The sequence below is a fragment of the Pleurodeles waltl genome, chromosome 7 (assembly GCF_031143425.1).
Source record: "Pleurodeles waltl isolate 20211129_DDA chromosome 7, aPleWal1.hap1.20221129, whole genome shotgun sequence".
NCBI classification, from domain to species: Eukaryota; Metazoa; Chordata; class Amphibia; order Caudata; family Salamandridae; genus Pleurodeles; species Pleurodeles waltl.
In genome coordinates this window covers 834828998-834852840 of record NC_090446.1, presented here as the reverse complement: position 1 = coordinate 834852840, position 23843 = coordinate 834828998, and positions in this window count along the sequence as shown.

Below are 23843 nucleotides of genomic sequence, written 5' to 3'. Positions count from 1 at the left end.
TGTCTGCATCAAGGGATAGGGCTAGGTCCTCCTCCAGCATATTTAAGGATTCGTATAGAGTGTGGCAGATGCTACGCATGTGGTTTATAGAGGTTCGGCCTGGGACAAACCCCACCTGGGTATTATGGATCAGGGACAGGGTGACTTTTCATAGGCGCGCCACCAAGACACTGGCCAGGAGTTTGATGTCTTCATTCAGGAGAGATGTAGGTCAGTAACTGCCGCAGAGCAGGGGATCCCTGCCCGGTTTAGGTAAAACTACTATTGTAGCCTTATTGGACATTGCTCCCAGATAACCCTCTCGGCACGCCTCTGTAAGCACCTCCTGGACAGCGACGACTGCTTATTCTCCTGCCCATTTGTAAAATTCTGCAGGGAAGCCATCCTTGCCTGATGATTTGTGGAAGGGGAAATCCAAGATGGCTTGGGCTATTTCTGCCCTACTTATTTCACCGTCCAGGAGGGCTTGGCCCTCAACTGAAAGGCGGGGTAGCTTGGCTGCGGTGAGGAAAGTCTCGATTTGGGTGGCACTTGTCGCTGTTTCCGGGGTATAGAGATGTTGGTAAAAGGCCGGGAATTCATTTGCAATGTCTTGTGGGCATGTTAGTATCTCTCCTGTAGAGGATGTAATGGCTGGGATAGCAGAGGCAGCTTGCCTCTGACGAAGTTGTGCCGCCAAGAGCCGCCCGGCCTTCTCGCCTTGTTCATAGTGGCGGCTGCGCAGGCGTTGTAGCGTGTACTGAGCCTGCAAAGTGTAGAGCTCGTTGTGTGCGATGCGGGCTTCTTCTACAGAACGGCATATTGCAAGAGACAGCTGGGCAGTATATTGCCTGGTGAGACTCTGGATATCATCTTCGAGGGCCCTCTGGTGGGTCGCCCGGTCAGTGCGGCATCACGCATCATGTGGCCCCTTAGGGTCGCCTTCGTAGCCGCCCAAAAGACCTGCTTGGAGGCCACGGAGCTGGCGTTGTCGGCCATATATGTGGACACATGGGACCACAGTTGCTCCTTCCCTTGGGGAGAATGGTAGCGGTGCACCACAAAGCGCCATGGTTTACGGCCAGGAGAGGTGTGATACGTTAGAACTGACATTTGAATAGGGGAATGGTCGGAGAGCCCCCTATCTAATAAGCGGGCATCTTGAAGTTGGACAGCTACGGTGTGCAACACCAAAAAGTAGTCCAAGCGAGATTGAGTGCCGTGAACAGGCAAGAGGAAGGTGTATTCCTTGTCCGTTGGATGGATTAGTCTCCAGTAATTCACTAAACCCATGTCAGTCATCACATCTGCTAGCAACGCCCTGTCATGATTGTTACCCATGTCTATGGGGCCTGTCCTATCAAGTATCGCATCCCGGGCTAGGTTCCAGTCTTTTATAATGTAGCGGGTCGTCCCAATTACGGTGAGTTACGGTTAAGTTGCAAGGCTGCTTGGTACCGGTCGGCGCGTACACAGAGCTCACACAGAAGGACGTGTCCCCCACCTTCAGTTTTGCAAATACATATCTCCCCTCCGGGTCATCCCAAGTTTTGACAACCGTGACTGGAAGAGTTCTGCGTAGTAGTGTCGCTACTACGCATTTGCGGGGTTTGCCACCACCAGCCTCACGTGATGCTGGGCAGCAGCTAAAAAGGACCCTTCCCACCCAGTCCCGGCGTAGTTTGCTAGTTTCTACGCTATCAAGATGGGTCTCCTGGATTAGAGCTATGTCCGCCCTTTTCAACTGAAGATAGGACAGCACTTTCTTTCATTTAACGTTGTTTGTCAGACCATGCACATTCCAGGAGAGGATCCGTTCTGGTTGTTGCACGTGGGGGATGGAACCCGACATCCTAACTAATGGAGTGGGGATGAGGAAAAAAGAAAAGGGAGAAGAAGAGAATCACCACGTAGACAAGGACTGTGCAGATTCGGGGGATGGGGAAGTGGGGTCTGTCACCATGCGAAGCAGTGATAGTATCGAAGTTCGGTATAAGGTGAGGAAAGGGGGGCTGGTGGACATCGAGCGACCATAAAGGGGGGGGGTGATAGAGGTAAAGAAGAGTAGGAAAAAAGGGTAGCGAAGTAGGTGGGAAAGAAAGGAGGGTGGAGGGAAGGAGTAGGGATAAGTGGGGAATGAGAGGGGGAAGAGGAGGAGTGAGAAAAGAAAAAGAAGGAAAAGTAAAGAAGAGGAGGAAAAACTGAGGGTTGGCTAGGTAAGCTAGGGAATAAGGTTCCCTGGGGTCAGGTCTGTAGGCTGCGGGTCCTATCCTACGGAAACCCCAAGCGCAGCCGTTCAGGCCCCAGCCGGAGGAGCGGGGAGCGCCTCCTGCCATCGCTTCTAGAGAAGCGCATATGAGCTGCCTACAGAGGGATGGGTACTGTAGAGGAATAGAGGAGAGGATGGCGGGGGAGGGTTAATCTATCCAGTGTAAGGGAATTGAGCGATAGCGAGAGAGAGGGAGAGGAGGTGGAGGGGGCCACTTGCACTGCCCAGGCTGTTTAGGAGCCCACAAGAATGGTGAGAGTAGTATAATAAGATGGGATGCTGCGGGTAGGGAGGGGTACAGGTGGTCTATTGGTAGCGCAAAAACAACAAGAAGTGATGGACGGAATGCTGAACATTGTCAAACACTCACCCCCAGTCACAGATCTGGGTTTAATCCATCGTTCTTTTGCTCACCATGCCACCCCAGTTTGGACCCAGCCATATGCAAATCAGTCTTGACCCTGTTCCTCATGGGAACAGTCCAGCCCGAACTGCCAAGCCAGGTCCTCACTGGACCGGAAACAAGCATCCTAGGACCGGTTTCGGGGTTTCACCCCTCATCAGCCAGGATAGCTTGAATCCAGTGGCATGGGAAGCACGGGACCCACGTCTGGTCATACCCTTCCCACTTAGGGCGACAAAGCAAAAACAAGGTCTATTGGTAGCGACATATCATGTTAGTATGGTGAAGAGCGAACTGTTTCTCGCAGGGAAGGTTGCCTAGCAGCCAGGAGATAGCACACCCCCAATAGCACAGCGGGGGACCGCTAGGCACAGTTGCCTTGTTCAAACAGGGTCAATGCCTTATAGGTTATAGGTTATGGAGGGGAGGTGGCAGAGGATGGGGGAGGGGGTCGGGGGGGAATGGATTGACGTTGGGCAAAGAGAGACATCAGAGATAAACCCTTAAGGTATGAAATCATAAACAATATCATATGGGAAACATCAAACAATAGGATGCATGACTGGCCTATGTGTGGACAACATTAGCTAACAAGGGCCGAACATAGTGCGGGCAGCGCATGCATAGTGTCTGGACTAGGGTAACATACATTATAGAGGCATACACATAGCAACAGCATTAATAACAACAAAGAGAGAATCCGGGCAGGTACTCATCCGTCCGTCGAGTCAGCAGCGGCCCTCTTGGCCCTCTCGGCCATACTCCGAGGTCCCGATAGTCGCGTTGTGCAGCCATTGTGTCAGGCATCAAGTTGGGGCTGGGTTCGGTTTTAAAGGAGATCGAGATTTGTCCCTCTCTGAGACTTGGTTGTGAAGCACCACAGCTTGCACGATTTGGCCCCTGTTGTAGTGTGTCCTTGTGAGCCTCTCCAAGTCCCTGCCTCTGGGATGATGATCATTGGGGTTGTGTCATTCCGCCCCTCACTGTTCTGATTCTGAGGGAGGGGTACAACTGCTGTCCCCTGGGTGTTCTTGCAGCCGAGTCGAAGTTGCTGCGTCCATAAATTGATGTTGAATGGAGTCCAGGAAAAGCATCAGGTCCTCAGGGTCATAAAAGTCTTTGGATACTCCATTTTTGGTGACCCACATTCTCGCAGGATCAAAAAGGCCATATTTCATCTCCAGCTGGTGCAGCCGAGGCCGGAGAGCCAAAAAAGCCTTCCGGCATTCGTTAATGTCCTTGGAGTAGTCAGCCATTATGCGGATGTCGTATTCATCCATCCGGAAGGAGCCGTGAGTTCTAGCTGCTTGGAGGAGTTGTCGGGCCTGTCTGTGTTGCAGGAGGCATGCGATGATTGGGCAGGGTCTGGAGTCTCCGTCCAGACGCTTCGGGTCCACCCTGTGTGCCGCTGGAATTCCATGGGCAGATTGAAAGGCAGCAAAGTCATTTTGGGGAGAACAGAACTGAGGAAAGTCTGGCCGTCTGATCCCTCCTCGTTTTCCAGGAATCCAAAGAGACGAATATTGTCTTGTTGACTTCTGTCTTCTAGGTCCGTTATTTTACTACAGAGATAGAGGAGGTCCTGATCCCTATCCTGGACTGTAGTCATGTGAGATTCCAGGGTCCCCATACAATGCTCCAATCCTGTCACTCTGGATTGGAAACCCGCTACATCTGAGCACATGGATTTGGTCTCCAGAGTCAAGGAGGATATGAAGGCGTCCATCCATTCAATCTGACGGCTGACAGCGGTGATCTCCTGAGGTATCCGGTACATGGTCGTGGGCTGTTCCTTATCAGACATGGTGGGAGGCATAACAGGTGTTGAGGATAGGTGGGGTCCCACTACGGGGAAGAGAGGCGCTTGTATTGGAGAGCTTTGGAGAATAACAGCTGTCGCTCCAGTCTGCCTGTAGATTTGTCTGTCACTTTGACACCGGGCATCTCAGGGCTGGCTGATAGGAACAGCCTGAATGGGGTCGCCCTCCCCTCTCAATAGCCGGTACTGTTTGTTATGCAGAAGCAGGACTGGGATCAGACCTCCTATCCTCATTCCATTCGGAACTGGTGTTGTCTGCAGCGCACTGAGGCCCTCTGGCAGCACCAGCTGGGGAAGAGAGAGCTGAGTTGGACGGGGGGGTAAGGAGAGATGGTAGTACAAACCTGGGCCCAGCAGGACAAGGAGAGCCGTGTAGTGAGGTGACGTCAGACAACTATGGCACCTTGGTGTCAGGCACGAGATGGGGGTGAGGGCAAATCCCACTCATCAGCGTTGAACAGCGGTAGGGGAGAGGCCTGGTGATGCAGGGCCTCAAAGGGACGAAAGCCACAGGCAGAGACCTCTTGTATCTTATACCGCGGGCCGGATATTAGTGCTGCTGGGCTCCCGGTGGTTGGGGGAGGGGCGGGGGTCCGTGCGTCAGCGCCACTCTCCCCGTCGCTATGGCTGGTCTGCCAGGGCCCAATGTGAGTCCTCCCATGGACCCTCCTCTCAGTCTGAGGCCCTGCATTCCCCGTACACTTATGGGCACTCCAGTAGCAGAGCAGGGAAGAGCAGGCCATTCAGGCTGGTGTCGTCATCTCACTTCCCTGTACTTTTAACAGCATCGGCTGCTCCCCTCCTGGAGATGGAGGCAACATGGTTACAGGGCATATATAGCTGAAGGAAGGGGAGGAAGGAGCGTGGAGGTATGCAGATAATGGAGTGAGGCAGCACCAAAAGTCCTCTGTTGATGCCACAGTCAGTCTCTGCAGTTGTGCCTCAACTCGCAAATACAGGACGCTGCTCTGCCCTGTTTCCTATGCCTCGCTGTTGGAATATGCAGCGGCCCTCACCGCAGCCTCACCTCACTGCCCCCGGCATGGGCAGGTGCCCAAGGATGGGAGAAAGCCTCCGAGGCTCTTGGGATGAAGTTAGCGGCAGCTGCGGTAGCTGCATTGCCCCCGCCGCCTAGAGGCCACTGCGAAGAGCTCCCGATTCAGGTGGCCATCTTCTGCCGTGGCCTGACCACACCCCCTGAGGAACTCATTTTAATAGTGAGAATCTTCAATAATTGTGTGCAGCATTACAAGCTAAGAAAAGATTGCATTGCAGCTACAGACCAGAAGCTTCAGGTCTGGTAGACCAGATAAATGGAGCATTGAAGTCTTGACTGGCGAAAGTATGTGCATCTACAAAACAGAAATGGCCACATGCCTTGCCTCTTGCCCTGATGCATATGTGCAGCACACCCGACAGACAGGCAGGCTTGTTGCCTCACAGGATCATTATGGGGAAAGCTAGAAGATTTCCAGCAGTGCCTGCAAATACTCTTGTGAACATCACAGATGATTTGGTTCTGGATTATTGCAAAGGACTAGCTGATGTGGTTTGTTCTTTGTCCTGTCAGGTTGGAAAAACAGCTGCGCAACCACAATGAGAAATTAGTCACGACTGAGTCCTGGCACTCGGATGGTGAAGAAAAAGCATGAAGAAAAGACATCTTGGAGCCCTGTGCCAGATTGTTGTGGTTACCACGACAGCTGTGAAGTGGGCTGTTCTTCTGAACTAGGTCCATGTGAGCAACACATTCAAAGTTCCATGTCCTTTTGATGAAACAACACCTGTTACTGAAAGGTCAGTAACAGTGAGAGAAAAGGTCCAGGTTAGCCACGCTGTGGGGACTGGACAAGGGGCTAACGTGGAGCATGCCTCATTACAAGTGTGGCGGTCTCAGGACTGCCATGTTGGCAGTGGCGGTCATACCGCCAACAGGCTGGTGGAGAATATCGCCAAATTAAGATCTTCTTGGTATTCAGAACAGATAACAGATAAAGCACTGCAGGAACTGCCACAGAAGTCTGAGCACCATGGACGATGGTAGTAACCTGCAGGCCAGCGGAAACCATTTTTCTGCTGGACAGATTACAAGGTTACACATCGCCAAGGTTTCCGCCTTATGTTGCACCACCACAGAAACCCAGGTGCAAACAAACTGCATAAAAGGAGACACTCCCCATCAAGAAGCCATACTCTTCCAAAGCCACCATGGAACCAGAACTGCACATCATTCCCTGTTCCTACTCACCCAGAGACTCTGGAATCAATGTTGAAGACGATAACAGCAACCGTAAGTACACACACTTACTTGTAACTGTTGTATATTGCCATAGTCTTTAGCCTCACACAACATACCATTGAGAACAGGGGCCAAGGGTGACACACACACATATCCTGAAACTGACACACATACACACAGACAGCCACATACACACCCGCACATACACAGTACACACACCATGGCAATCACACACGCACACATGTCAAAAACACACACCAACTCCCGGAAACACAGCACCGGCCCAGTCACACACAATTACACACAACACAACCACACATCACAACACCACCATCAATGCATTGACAAGCACCCACAATAGACACTGCCCAGTGACAAATCACACTTACAACACAATGCACCACCAGTAGGGAATGAACACACATATACGCACAACCCTACAACACTGCAAACGACATACACAGCAAATACACAGCACATAGGCCCTCATTCTGACCTTGGCGGGCGGCGGAGGCCGCCCGCCAAAGTCCCGCCGTCAGGTTACCGTTCCGCGGTCGAAAGACCGCAGCGGTAATTCTGACTTTCCCGCTGGGCTGGCGGGCGGTCGCCTTCAGACCGCCCGCCAGCCCAGCGGGAAAGAGGCTTCCACGATGAAGCCGGCTCGGAATCGAGCCGGCGGAGTGGAAGCTGTGCGACGGGTGCAGTTGCACCCGTCGCGTATTTCACTGTCTGCGCAGCAGACAGTGAAATACATGTAGGGGCCCTCTTACGGGGGCCCCTGCAATGCCCATGCCAGTGGCATGGGCACTGCAGGGGCCCCCAGGGGCCCCGCGACCCCCCCTACCGCCATCCGGATCCCGGCGGTCGGACCGCCGGGATCTGGATGGCGGTAGGGGGGGTCGGAATCCCCGCGGCGGTGCAGCAAGCTGCGCCGCCGTGGAGGATTCAATGGGGCGGCGGTACACTGGCGGGAGCCCGCCAGTGGTGCCGGTCCGACCACGGCTTTACCGCCGCGGTCGGAATCCCCATTGGAGCACCGCCGGCCTGTCGGCGGTGCTCCCGCGGTCCTCCGCCCTGGCGGTCTTTGACCGCCAGGGTCAGAATGACCGCCATAGTATCTGACATGCCATGCACCAAACACGCACATGCACACAGTCAAAACACACAGAGCCACACAACACAACAGCAAACACATATCAACACAAATACGAACCAATACTAAAAGAACAACATGTCCCCAACAGACACATGTCCATCACACAACACACACACCCATCACTTAGGGAAAAAGCACTGCACACAACCTCACATGCTTCCCAGACAAAACAGGTAGCCCAAGCACCGCTTACACACAAATACTCAAACACCAATAATGTCAGCCATGAATAAATTTGAACTGAGAAAAGAAATGCAGGACAAATATTTAACGTTGAAATCAACAGCTGGTTGGTCCAATTATGTATTAATAAATAAATAGGAAAGAAATGTCCAAGGCCATAGCTCAGTCCAATTTGAAAATGCGCTACATGCACACAATGCACATCTGTGTGCCCCTAACTTGAATCCTGCCTGCCATGTAACCTCCACAGGTAGTGGCTTCAAGGGGGCAGGCAAACACTACAGCGATTATCGGGGGAAGATGGTGGGTTTGGTCGTAGGCTTTGGAGGGGTTCTTTTGGGATTGGGCTTGGGAGGGGGGTTTAGGGCCATGCTAAGGGGAGGGTTGGATTCTCTTGGGAGGGATAGACTTATTTGTAAGGGGGGTAGGGGAGGCCTTGGTGGAGGAAGAGATGAGCCTAGGGAGGGAAACAGAGGGCTTAAGGATCTCACTGGGAAAAGGGAGTAGGGAAAAGGTCAAAACATGAAACAAACACCCTTTTTGACATAGGAATAGTCATCAGGAGGGGGCTTGGGTGTGGAGGTGGTGAGGGAGTGGTTGTCTGATTTGTATGCGTGGGTGTCGTTGGCACATGTTTATGGGAGGTATGCTTGTGGGTGTCTGTTCGGTGGGTGAGTGAGGGTGTTTATGTGTACGGGACTGAGGTGGGATGGAGGTGCTGGGGGATGCTGTGGTGGGTGGGTGGGTGTCTGTTGGGGTGGTGACTGTAGGTATGGTGAATGTGCAGGATGTAGTAGTGTCAGTGGATGAGGTGTCTGCAGGTATGGTGACTGGGCTAGATGTCTAAGGGTTGGCCATTGTGCTGAATGTGGGTAGGATAAGTGTATTGACTCGATCTGTGAATGTTGGTGTGGTGTCTACAGGTGTGTCAGGTGTAATGGCAGTGATGCTGGGGGTGAGGAAGTGTCAGGGCAGGTTGTAACTGTTACTGTGTCTGCATCTTTATATTACTTGTGTGCATGCCCCTGGTGTGTCTCGTGCTTATGTTTTTCTGAGCTACCCTTGGATGTTAAATTGGATGCATGCCTATCAGTGTGGTTTTGCTGGGTCGGGGAAGGGGGTTTGGGTTTGGGTTTGGGTTTGGGTTTGGGTTTGGGAAGAGGCAGGTGAAGGAGGGAAGGTAGACAATGGGTAACTGGCTGCCATCATTGTGGGGGCCAGATCCTGAAAGTATCTCTGTAGGCCAGCCAGTGCACTGTGAATGCCCTCCAGGAGCTCATTACTGTGTTGGAGTTGAGTTGCAAGTTCCTGGATTGCATTCACGATGGTCGACTGACCCATAGAGATCGACCTCAGGAGGTCAATAGCCTCCTCACTGAGGGCAGCAGGGCTGACAGGGGTAGGGGCAGAGGGGCCTGCGGCAAAGGAGATGCCCACCCTCTTGGGTAAGCAGGCACGGCCAACTGGGTGGGGAGATACAGGGAGGGCAGTGGTAGTAAGGGGGCTGGTGGACTTAACTTGTGATAGGGTGGTCCCAGATGGGTCTGCTACTACCAGGGAGTGTCCACTGGAGGAGGATTCTGAAGATGAAGAACTGGATCCTGTCTCCCCCTTGGCACTCCCCTTACCCTCCAACTACTGGGTCCCTCAGTGTTGGTGGTATCATGATTTTGGTCTGCGGCCAGCAGCTTCCCCACTCAGCTATGCCCTGTCTCCTTCACCTGCCAATGCTGATGCTAAAAAACAGAGATAGAGTTAGGGTCATCACATTCTTTACATACACATACATTACACAACATTAACATCACATCTAAAACACCCCCAGGTAGGAACTATTTTGAGACAACTTCATGTCACAAGAACATACATTCCACAACCCTATATGACATCAATGTCACACACAACATAAGCCAACCAGCTGACCACTACATCACCGTCCCATCAGTACAGCTATAACACATACTATACCTGCACCAGAAGATTTGTCAACATGAAGAGTGTGTCCCAATACAGAACATCACTGTGAAACAAGAATCCATTAATGGGAATCAGTCTTGACTGTGCTATCACATTCATACATACTCCAAATCGACACTTGCTCAGACCATTTCCAGGTGTCATGTCCTACGAAAGTTAGCTCATCACATTCCAATTACAACTCAACATGTTGCTTAATAATCACATTCATATTTTGTAACTGTGTCTATAACATTCACAATGTGAAAAATCACACATGCACCTACTCCATTTGGCATAGCCATAGTTGGAGTATAATTGATTTCAAAACCATTTCAACAACACATGTATCAATTGTATCAAGTTATATGAAAATATACTGTATTGTACACAGGCAATTATTAGACCAAACACCACATATCAGTAGTATCCTTCTCCCTTACAGTTGTCAGAAAGTTACATATTAGTTACTCTGCAACATAAGCAGTAGTCAGGAAACACGTTATTACACCAAAGCACTTTTCATAGAAATATCATAAACATCCATAGCAGGAACATTATAAAATGTATGGCAAGTCAGAAAAACATATTAGCCTGTTATGCCCATAAAAGGAACATTTGCATACACATATGAAACATCATACAACAGGTAGGAAACATATTAATCAACAAAGCCTTTAAAAAAACTTATGTTGTATATATGTTGTCATTGGGTAGTATCTGGTTAGATGTAGGCACCTCTAGTGCCTGCAGAATGAAAAAATGGGTCCCCGGGTGCTCCCCTGTGCAAAACGGGACCCTCCTGCGAGCTCTGAAGCAGAGAGGAGCGGCACGCACCCCCTCTGTACTACTGATGGGCCCCTCCCATGGCCCATGATCGCTGCCCCCCCCCCCCCGGCCTCCACCGGCACTCACGAGGGGGGGCCAAGGTCAGTGAATACTTTTTGTAAAGGAGGAGGGTGCCATGCACCCCCTCTGTTTTCAGAATGGGCCCTTCCGTGGGTCCAAGATCACTGGGGGAACCCTGGGCCTCCAGCCGCCCTCATGAGGGGGGCCAAGGTCAGTGTCAGGTTTTAAGGGATGAGGGAGTCGACACGCTCCTCCTCCATTTCGAGAATGGGCCCCTCCTGGGGCCCATGATTTCTGAGGGGATCCCCTGGCCTTCACTGGCCCTCCAACAACAGCCGCAAGGGGCCAAACAAGGGACTGGCATGTACGGGGGAGCCTCCAGCGAGGCTTCTGCCCTGCACGCAGTCCAACAGAGACTTCTCCTGGGCTCAGTGGGGCAGGAAGAGGCTTCCTTCTCCCCGCTAGGAGCATGCTTGCTCCAAAGTCAATTTCACAGTTTTCTTTGTGCCCCGGTGGCATAGAGAACACTGCGACTCTGGCGCTGCATTCCATACAGCCCAGGTCGCGGCAGTGATGGTTTTCCAAGTAAGATGAAACACTTTTCAAACGCTAGACGAAAAGAAGAGGCATAGCTTTTCCATTTCAGCGCTAAGCCTCTCAAATATAAAGCGCTTTCAAAAGCGCTTGGTCTCGCCAAATATTGAAGCACTCCTTATGCTTCATGATGTTGCAGGGGCCACAGATTACAGCACTCTGCCCCTTGGGAGCAGAAATTAAGGTGCAGGCCCACAGGTGAGGGGGCCCAGCAACAGGCCAGCACACAGAGGGTGCAAGCAGGTGGCAAGTCCTTACAGTGACCAAGCAGGACACAGGTCAGCACAGCAGCAGCAGTCCATGGCGTTTCCTGGTGAATCTTTCCAGTCTTTTGTGTCCAATTACGAAATGATTCCAAGAGTCTCTAAATTGTGGGGAAAATTCCCCTGTACTTGTACTCAGTCCTTACAGTATTTTACAATGGCAGGGGAGAGGAGGCTCCAATCAGTTACAACTGGTTCTGGGAGTACCCCCTCATTCCTCCAGCATAGGATCCAAACATCAGATGGGGGTAAACAACCCTATTGTGTCTTTACAAATGTAGGTGTGCCCTGCCTCTCCCTTTTCTCAGCCCAGCAAGACTATTCAGGTTGCAGATGCACCTCTGTGACACCTCTACCCTCCCTGTGTACAGGCTGCCTGAAAAGTATGCACAAAGCCCCAATTGTCACTTTGCCCAGACGTGGATTGGAGTCAAGCTGCAAAACACCAGAGTCATAAGCACAGAGAAATGCGCACTTTCTAGAAGTGGCATTTCTGTAATAGTAATAAAAAATACACCTACACCAGTAAGCAGCATTTATTATCACCAACAAACCATACCAAACATGCCTATGCTACCCTTCATAAATCAGACAATACCCCTTACACATAAGGCAGAGCATTTCTAATGCAATCCTATGAGAAGGCAGCACTCACAGTAGTGAGACTCCAAGTTAGGCTGTTTGTCACTACTAAGCAAGGCCACCCAACCGGGCACATGTCCTGCCTTCTACATACATGGTACCCTGCCCATAGGGCTAGCTAGGGCCTACATCAGGGGTGACTTATGTGTAGTAAAAGGGGAGTTCTGGGCCTGGCAAGTAAATTTAGATGCCAGGTCCCTGTGTCAGAAAACTGTGCACACAGGCCCTGCGCTAGCAGGCCTGAGACAGGTTTGAAAGTCAACTTCAGTGGGTGGGCAAACAGTGTTGCAGGCCAACTAGTAGCATTTAATTTGCAGGCCCTGGGTATAGTGATACCACTGTACAAGGGACTTAAAGGTAAATAAAATATGCCAATTAGGTATAAGCCAATCATACCAACTTCAAATGGGAGAGCACCTGCACGTTAGCACTGGTCAGCATTGAGAAAGTGCTCAGAGTCCTAGAGCCAACAGCAACAGGTCAGAAAGAAATAGGAGGCAGGAGGCAAAAAGACTGGGGATGACCCTGTATAAGGAAAAAAGTCCAACAATACTTTGTGGGCCTATTCAGCTTAGTCATTCTCACATAGTAAACAAAGTCCTATGCAGAAATAGGAGCTACTCAGCATACAGGAATTACCCACAGACAATCCCAGAGACCATACCAACACCTTCTGTACATTGGAAACCTGTCATGTGCATCAAGGGCATGCACATTTTTAGTAATCCTGATGATTATCAACCTCAAATCCACATTTCCAAAATGGAAACATCACTATCAGAACTTCAGACATGAGCAACCTTACATCTTTGGCATAATGTTACACTGACATCCACAACTCCTTAAGTGATAATGACTGAGACATACACCTAGAATTTCAGCAAATTGACTGATAACATATACTATTCCACCAACATGTGAATATCATCAACAAAACCAGCAACACAATGAAGTTAGTGTAAATTGAGCTTAGCCATACCAATCTACTTCTAAATTGATAGGGAAGAGCTAAAGTTAGTAGCCCAGACCTCGATCCCAAATCCTGAAAATTACAGGAATTAGCAATGTACACATGATGTTGGCAAAACACAGTGTATATCCAACCATATTGGAGATGTCCTGTCCTATGTAGAATGCCCACAATACATTGGCGAAGGGAATAGCAGGCTAGCCACTTACCTTCACAATACCATGTACATGGTTTAAATAGTCTGAACTGACATTTCAATTAATAGTCCTGCACTAGGAATGTAGGAATATTACCATGTTTTACATCATGTAGGAGGTCCACCCTGATTAAACATCACAATATCCAACGTACAGTCCACACTTAACAACGGGGACAACTCCACACACCTCTGAGTAAGTGTAGCAGGAATGCCATGTGAAATTGCTTGGCAAATGCATGCCAGATTCCTTTCTTTTGATAGGCGTTGAACTGCATGGTTGACACAGACAAAAGGAGAAAGATATGTCCACATGCACCATCCCAACACAAGTGGCCAGAACACTTCAGTCACAGCAAGGAGGCAAACATTCCCTTCCTCTTAGTCCAAATGCATTCACAATTTACCATCTTCAGCCATCCCACAGAACATGCATGATCAGTACCTGGTATTGACTAGCCACATATAACCAGCCCATATCATTATCCATACCATGGTATGCCTCTATAAACATTTCTTACACCATTATTATTGTACATGCTGCAATTTATTTTGTGTGTAAAGGAAGTTAGATTATACAATTTCTACCATGTATCACTACTGTTTGTTGGCCTATGCACATGTACACATTTCCATACACCCAGACATGATTGCCCAATCCCTCACTGACTCACATTTCTTGTAGACCATCATACACTCCACCTTTCACACAATGGTATACCATTGGACTCACTTGCTCCTCTGGTGCCCCTACAGCTGTTCATACAGGGGTAGAACCTCATCCACAAACTTGTCCAGCTCTTCTGGAGTGAAGGTTGGGCCCTATCACCTGCAGGACATGGCATGATTACTCCCAGAGGCAGTACAAAGCAGCTAAGGCAGCAGAGGTCTTGATGACAGCAGTGTCAGGAGTCAAGGGAACAAAACTGCAGAAGATGGCGGTCATGTCCACCACATACATGACTGTCACCGCCGACAGACATAGCGATTGGCTCCTGACTGCCAAAGGCAGCAATGTGTTCCAATCGTAATGTGCGCTGCGGTTGTGACCGCCTACCGCCATGACCACATCCGCCAGCAGAGTTAGGTCGCTTCCTCATGTCCAGTACAGTAGGTCAGGCAGCTGCCATTTTGATGCAACTATATGTATGGGACAGTAATGGAAGCTGCGTCATTCATGATTACCTACATAGTGGGCAAATTATATTAAGTGCTGGTGTCATGTTTAATAGTCTCATTGTGCATGTGAGTAGTAAAACCTGTGTAACAGAGGTATGGGTGGTAATGGAAATAATAACCTATTCTCAACATCCTATCTGCGACGTCAGGGGAGTATAGGTGCAACAAATATGTTTGTCATGTAAATCAGGTAGGAGTATAAAACACTGGCAGTCACAGCTATATATTAGCATGGAAAGTACATCTGAGGGTTTAGGGAATCTGAATCGAGGAGACTGTCATAGGATACATAGCAATATGGTGCATGTCAAATGTCCTGTGTTGCTTTTTACATCATATGGAGATATGTGAGAATTGTACATGAACAAATTCATAATGTTTACCTTGTTTATTCAACTACATTCTATTTTGGTCCCACATAGTTTCCTTGACACGAGGAGAGGAAGACAACCTCCAGTGTACCGCCCAATGGTAGACCTGCACACCCTGGAGAAGAGACACATAATACAGATATATCGCCTGAATAGGCAGACTGTCATGGATCTCTGTGATCAGTTTGAACCACATTTGATGCCTGCCATTTGCAATCCCAATACCATGCCTCCCATTGTTCAAGTCATATCAGTGCTACACTTTGTGGCCACTGGGTCCTTTCAGAACACAGTGACCCTAACTGCAGGGATGTTTCAGGCCATGTTCAGTCAGGTTTTGAATGCTGTACTGTCTGCATTGTTGAACTTGGCCTATGTGAATGCAGAGTATTATGCCTTAGGACACATTGAACATGTGATTGGAGCCATAGATAGCACCCATGTAGCTTTGGTTCCCCCTAGTGCCAATGAACAGGTATATAGGAACTGGAAAAACTACCACTCCATCAAAGTCCAAGTGGTGTGTTTGCCAGATAAGTAAATTTCAAACGTATGTGCCAGGTTTCCTTGTGGAACAGCAATATGCCACTGCTGATGACACGACTCCATACAGAGAGGACCTGGTTGGTTGGCAAGTCACATAGGACATGTTTTGTCTGCAAAGTATTTTCTCCTGCTATCACAGATGTGCATGTACAAGATAAATGTTTGTGTTGTTATATCTATTCCTTATAGGTGACTCTGACTCTCCAAACCGTCCTTGGCTATTGACACCAGTGAGGTACCCAATCACTCCAGGGGAAGTTCCCTTCAGTGAGGCCCATGGAAGGACAAGGCATGTCGTTGAGTGGACTTTTGGGCTCCTGAAGGCAAGATTCCACAGTGTGGACAAATCTGGAGGAGTCCTCCTCTACTCAGCTAACAAGGTATGTCAAATTATTGTTGCCTGCTGCATGATCCACAACCTTGCCATGAGACAACAGATACCATTCATACCAGATGAGGGGGAGCCAGCAATACCTATGGGTGGAAATACAGATTTTCCAAGTGAGGATGAGCAAGATGATGCTGAAGCTGGATACATCAGGGCAGATCTCATCAATCAGTACTTCAACTGACTAATGGTATGTGATGTGTTGTCAATAGTGAGGTTCCATTTTGGAAACTAAAAATGATGGCTGGCATCACACCTCCTATTTGCCATCATTTGTGAAGTCCTGGGTAGCTCCAATGAGTCAGATGTGCATGCAGATTGTTAGATGTTACTGTGTACTGTACAGTGTGGTATACAGTGTCATGAACTGCTACTTTTGAACTCGCCCATCATGGTGAGTACCTGGCCCATCATACTTTGGGAATTCAGGTTACTCCTAAGACTTGGGAGACGGTTTCCTGGTCAGTATTGTCCCTTTGAGCCCCCATCCTCTGGCCCACGCCATCCCACCCAAACACCCTACCGTCATGTGCCTGTGCCCCTGACACAGTTGCCACTCCTAGTGGTGGCAGGTCCATCATTGTCAGGGGTGAAGGTAGGAGACTGAGGTATCTGTACTAGGGGGCACACAATAGATGAAACAGTCCTTGGGACACAGGTTTGAGTGCAAATGGTTTCCTGTGATGTAGATGCAATAGGGATTGGTGGAGTCACTTATAAAAATGATCTGTCAGAACTGGTGCATGTTGACAGTTTTGTCCTATCCCTTATCTATGACAATCACAGATTTGATGAGTTTCATTTTGGCTCTTCCTCATTGCCAAGTCACAGACAGTGTCAGAGGCAGATGGGATTTGCAGACATGCATAAGAAGTTGACATTGATGAAAGCAGGTAATGATTAGCAGGAGCATGTGGAGTGTCACTTATATCGCTAGAATGTCAGTATACTGGGATGAAAATGTGTTTTCCTACCAAGGAGATCTGTTTGATACTAGAGGTGATCAAATGGTGCCATGTGTGCCCATATGTACCTGATCCATATGGTAATGTTGAACTAGAACCTCTACCATCATAATGGTTTCTGATGTATCTGACCTACCTTGCACATAGCTGTCAGTGTGTTACTACTTTGCAGACCAATGTGCATGTGTCTGAGGACATAGGTAAGTGGCAAACCTACAGGTACCTGACCATGGTAAGTGAAAGGTTCCCGGACTGGGCACATCAGTACTGATCTCTCTCTGTATCATGGGGTATGATTATTAGGCAGATTAGGTGTGGATATGTGATAAGGCGTAACCAGATTATATAAAGGTCCAATTTGTATGCCGCCTGGCTTGAGGAAAGACTGACATGTCCCTAACTACAGGATCCTGTGGGTTAGTAGTGTATGACACCTAAGCTGACATTCTGAAGTCACCAGCAGTACTACTCTATCTGTTGGTTGCTAATCGAAAAATAAATGTGTGGAGATGTACAATACAGCTCTTTTAACTTTCGTGTATATTTCAATCCCAATGTAATGGGTCTCATGGTGATACTTTACACATGCAATGTCCATAACAATTGTTGTGCAAAACAGAGGGACACATTGGTACAAGAGTTGTCATGCATTATAGTTCTACATGGTTGATACATGACACTTACACAGGACCTGTGTTTAAGTGGTATTTATTGGGGAGTGCAATGCAATATGGGTGAATTGAAACTGGAATATCAGAAACTAAACAGTGATTGGTTTTGTCATACTGGATGAAATCATCAGTGTGGCTGCTACACCATTTGGGAACACAATTCCAGTCTCCTTGCACCATAGGAAAACTGAGTTAGGTTTCAGAACAGCCAACAGGGTGTACCTGTGGCACACACAGGTTAACAATCAGAAGATCACTTCCTGGCAGTTGGTTTGGTCTTGGCATCTGCTCCTTCTTGATGTCTAGGTGGATGTCCGCATTTGCAGGGGGGTAGGTTCCTCTACTACAGAGGGGGGGTGTCTGAGGCATGACCTTCCCCCGGCAGGACTTCCATTCCACTGACAGTTGCAGATGTTGAAGGGCCTGAAGAGACATTACCAGTGGAAGAGACCTGATGTTTGGCAGACCTATTCAGGGTAATGTTGATGTCCCTCATGCCAGTATGGAATTTTTGCATCTGCCACTGCTGCATGGCTCCCTGATGGCTGTTCTTCTGCAGCTGTTGGACTCGCCCATCATGGTGAGTACATGGCCCATCATACTTTTGGAATTCAGGTTGGCTCCCAAGACTTGGGAGATGGTTTCCTGATCAGTAGTGTCCCTTTGAGCCCCCAACCTCTGGCCCATGCCATCCCTCCCACACACCCTACCATCATGTGCCTGTGCCCCTGACACAGTTGCCACTCCTAGTGGTGGCAGGTCCATCATTGTCAGGGGTGAAGGGTGGAGACTCAGGTATCTGTACTAGGGGGCACACAATGGAAGAAACAGCCCTGGGACAGAGGTTTGGGTGCAAATGGTTGCCTGTGATGTAGACGCAATAGGTGTGGGAGGAGTCAATGTGGGCAGGGTGAGTCTGACAGTTGTTGACTGACCAGGTCCCTGAAGGGCCAGCTTTGTCATCAGTGTCCACACATCCAGGGGTGCTGTCCTCAATGGGGCCTTCATCCAGAGGGTTGTGGCAGTCTCTGGTTTCCTCTCTATGGTGACAATGGCAGGGTTACCTTCTAGGAGGAGTGGAACACACAGTTGCTGCAAGTAATACAACAAGTTATGTTTAAGATTTACAATTAGTTATGCTGTGTGAGATGCACACACTGCCTTAACATGATCCCCAGAAATGACAATGACAGCTGCTACCAATTCTTAGTACAACATGAGACATGAATCTAGGCCAGCCAGAATTGAAACTGAAGTAAAAAGAGTACATGTAAGTGTGTGTGTAAGTTTAGCAGTAGCATATGTGAGATGATCATATTGATGATTATTGGTTTGAGCTTGCATGTTAAAGATGAAAGTGAGAAAGTGTCAGTCACAAATACCCCAAATTTAGAAGGTGAAATCACAAATCAAGTCCTTTAAATGAGGATGAGAAATTTCTACACACTGATAGTTATGAGGGAGATTTGACATCACAAAAATCCCTCCATCAGTACAGGAAGGAATCACTTATCACAGCTTGCCACTACCATATGGAATTTCTTGTAGTCTGTTACTAACACAGCTGTATTATCAGGAATATTACCAATACTTCTATTCAAACTATAATCTAGTGTTTTCTTTTGTGCCTGTCATGAAGCACCTGAGTAGTATTGTTAAAGCGAGAAACATTGACACTGTAGGGGGATTCTTTGAACCAACCCTGACATTTGGAACAGAATATGCACACAAGAACAATTTGAATTGCATACTTAGTTCAGTAGAGAAAGAAATAATTGGAAAAGTTGTTAATAGAAGGTGGGCAATGAAAGCCAAAATAGAAAAGGGAGTAGATTTACAAAATTGGGAAAAAAGATGCAACACATTCAGGCCCTTATTAAGACCCTGGTGGTCTTGAGACTGCCAAGGTAGTGGTGGCGGTAGGAACAGCGCCAAGTGCCTCAGAGATAGTGGGAGATATATTTGGTGCCATCATTTCATCAGTGGGAGTTATCTTTCATGATTTAAAGATTAGAAAATTGTCAAAATAGGATATACGCTTTATTCTGACCATGCAGGACCTATGCTATTAATGGACAAAGAGATTATTGCTATAAGATCAATGGTACTGCAAAATTGTCTTGCGCTAGACATTTTACTTGCAAAGGAGGGTGGATTTGTAAGACATTACGGGCACAACATTGTTGTAAATGCATACCTAATAATTGTAAGGAGATAAGAAAGTACATTGCAAACATGACTGACTTGAAGAGATATCTGAAAAGTCTGACAGCGACAGGTGGATGGGAAGCTATTGGAAATAGTTTTCAACCATTTGAAATAGTTTATAGACTTGGGAAATGGAATAGTAGGAACCATCTTGAGACCTTTGTTGATTGTGACTTTATGGGTTATAGGTACACTGTACAAGACACTGAAAGGAAAAAGAGCAAAGAATAGACAGATGAAAGAGAAGATAGAAATAGAGAAAAGGAGAACCATGTATTAATGTAATCCCAAGGCAATGAAGAATTACAACAGACCTTATTGAAATGAGACATCAGAGTTTTGAATTGTCTCACTGAAATGAGAATTTGGCCTTTTGGTGATGGCGTATTTCACCATCAAAGGAGGGACTCCTAGAGCCTATATTTTAGCTCTGTTCCTTTTGTTACTAAAGTCAGCAGAGTGTGACAAATGTCATTCATAAACGTAGAAGAGAGAAAAACTAGAGTAGAAAGCTGCACTGATATTCATTTTAAATGTGCTATTTGCTGGCAGTTCACAGTTTGACGTAGGTGCCTTTTCGATTTAATTACATGTTGAAATGTAATTTAGACTCCGAACTTATAGTCTATATCAAAATGAATTTAGAATTCTTATGTTTTATGAAAGATTAATGACTTTGAAAATAGATGCAAGTGAGAAAATGAAGTTCTCAGCTATATCTAATATAATGTAATATAAAGATTTTACAAATTAAATGAAATGTTTTACTCATACTGATGAAACATTATTAATGATGATTTTATAAAGTCTGCATATTATGTGTTTTGATAATAAGTATTTTATTCAGATGCCATTTATATTTTCTTGTGTTAGCATAACTGAGGCCTCCTGAGCTTTGATTTCTCAGTCATGTAAAAGTATGAAACTTTTTTTTCATAACATGAAGCCTTCTTTCAGATTTACTTCCCATGAGTAGCAAAGTCCCATTTGTACAAAGTCTATTGTTTAACCATAGAAGAACAGTATTCACTTGTCCTTAAAATGAATGTAATGGAGGAACATGATCTGAAATTGCACACAATTTGCTACAACCCTTTGGAGTCACAGGAAAAGAGATGTCCTCATGACAGACCTGGGAGAATTTTAAACTGTTACAACCTGAAGCCTGCAAATGATTCTAATTGGATGATGCCCCTTTTTTGTAATGTGAACTTATCCGGGTAGCCAATTGGAACATTTCACGTGGATTAATATGTTGTTGCTGATCAAACTTTGCTCAGATGTGGAAGCAGATGAGGAGCAGTCCTTGTCTTGACTTGAGAAAGACACTCTTTTGATGTTGGCTGACCAGATGTTTTGCTGGCAAAGATATCCTGAATGCTTTATCCCTGGGAGAGGTATCCTCCTCTCTCCCATTTGCCCTTGCCCCCCGGACATTTCCTTTTAGGTTAGAGACTCCACGTGCTGACACTTCTTTTACTTTTTTTTAGTTAGTGCCCAGTTTCCCAAGTTATTCTATTTTCCAAATTATTTTGTCCCTTTTTGTATTTTTGTATTTTGCCCACATGTGTTACTAACCACACATGTATGTCATTAATTTGGTTATCCATAAGGTTAACCTATGCCTAGCTGTTGATTATTGACTTGATACAATTTGAATTGACTAAATGATTGTACAGTCTGAGTATTGCATGATTTCAGTGTCTAGGTTATGTCTATTGATTTTCTGTATTATTTTTACTGAATGCTTTGTTTTACTGATGTTAGTACGCCTGAACTTATTTAATCACCTTGGGCAACCATTGGTGAACATTTATCTCTATAACTTGATTTTGCGTACAGTCTACATGACTTTGAGCTTGTGTATGTAATAACGCTTTGAACTATTGTCCTGATTAGAGTTTTTCTTCTCTGGCCACATTTGTCATGATGTCTAAATTATCAGGGTGGTATTGAAGAAATGATTTATGGTTCACCACGCATCTTCTGGGTCAGAAGGTCAGTAGAAATCATTCTGCATTTGAACCCTGTGAAGGATGAAGAATCCAATGCCACACGTGTAAGGTTCCATCAAAATGTTCCTGACATTTAAGTCTCTGCACTTTTATACACTCTATTTTGGCCCCAACTTGTACTCCTCCTAATTACTGAATATCACATATTTTACCTCCTGAATAAAGATCTATCTTATTGTCAGGAAATATTGCCATCCATCCATCTGGTGACATGTTTCTTTTGTTTCTGCCCCAAAATTTTAGGTGTCTCTAAAATGAAGGCATGTGAGGAAGGGCAATTAGAAGAGGATGTCACCTATGATTGAACTGTTGTGTTTGATTCTCTGAAATTCCCTTAGGATAGATGAGGGAAGGTTAATGAGTCACTCTCCCCATCTGATCTCCCAGGTGTACTTTGAAATACGCAAAGGTGTTTGTTAGCAAAAGGCTCCAATGATGTTTCTTTTCTGATTCTGATGCATATCCTTTATGTGAGCTACTTATAATAATTATGACTCTCAAAAAAGGCAAAGAGTAGCGATGTAGGGTGAAGCAAGAACAAGTTCTATCTCAAAATACAGAAACCCTAACAAATGGGCAGTTACGCATTGACATTTTATTGAAACAGTGATAATGGCATTATGCATCTGAGATTATCCCCTGCTGCTTGCTTGACCAAGCCAGTCCAATCAGTTGGTTTATATCTCCTTCGCCAGGCACAAGGAAGAAATAAGACAGAAAGGGGTCACCTTGTCCTCAGGGCTTCGGATGCTCGCAAATAAATTGAAGAAATACACAGTTAGCCCACTGCTAGAAGTAGCAAGAGCATAGGTGGGTTCCACTCTGGCTCATGGAAATGCAGCTCTCTGTGGCAGAGACTCAAAGATCCTGGATGAAATCATAGAGAGCATATACAGGCACATGCGTAACCTCCCCCGATACACCTCACCAGCTCAAATTTGCCTGAGTTTGGCTTGTGTGAACAGTCCTTAGCTAGGCGTGCAGCCTTTATCAACTTCTTTCATAAACTAAGAAATGAGGCGGGAAGACCATAAATTACTTTATATGGGAGGAAACATCAAAGAAATCTAGCTCCCCATCCTGAGCCTATTTAGAAGCCTCAATTGAATAGCTGTGCCTATAGAGCCTCTGGTCGTTAGGTGCAAACCTTCAGACTTTTAAGCCCCTAACTAAAAAAGTTGCAAAGAAGTTGTTACTAATAGTAAATAAGCTAATGTTTGAGAAAAGGCGCCATGCCTGGTTAATTTTAAAGAGTTATAAGTCACCAGCTCTTCTGCTATATCTTGGTGAAGGTTTACAATACCACCTTGAGATCCTCCCAGTAGGCATGCACAAGAGCTCATGACTCCGACCTGTGTAGACTGGGCTTTGTCGTCTTTGTGGGTTTGCACATAAACAGTGACTCACATATTCTGTCTATGTACTGCAGTCCTGACTGAATGACGAAGGCTGTTGCGGCCACTATGGGTAAAACTGGGGGTACGTTCATGCAGGCAGGCGGCTTTAAGTTACCTGAACACAGTAAGCCAACAATGCATTTTCCAAACTATGAGCTATCTTGTGGGATTGGAGACGGCTTTGTCTGACATAAATAGTCCTGAAGTCACAGTTTAGGCCCGCTCCCTCCTGTCTTTTGTTTACTCTCATGGTACAAAAACATCACTGCCATCCCATGTATTCTGTTGCACTCGACTTCAGCATTAAACTTGAGGTCACAAGAACAATACACTGGACAATACCGGGACAACACAAAACAGTGAAAAAGAAGCATCATCTAACTTTTATTCCGCATATTTATTTCTGAGACTGATGCACTTCTGATATTGCGATGGGGTGGGCTCTTGTCTGGCATGACACATTTTCCATCTCACAGCACAAGCATACTGTCATCTGGCCCTTAAGCTCCCTCCTTGGCACTTAATATTACAGCTGCTTTGTGTATTTTATCAAATTTAAATTTTAATTCTGTGGCCACAAAACAA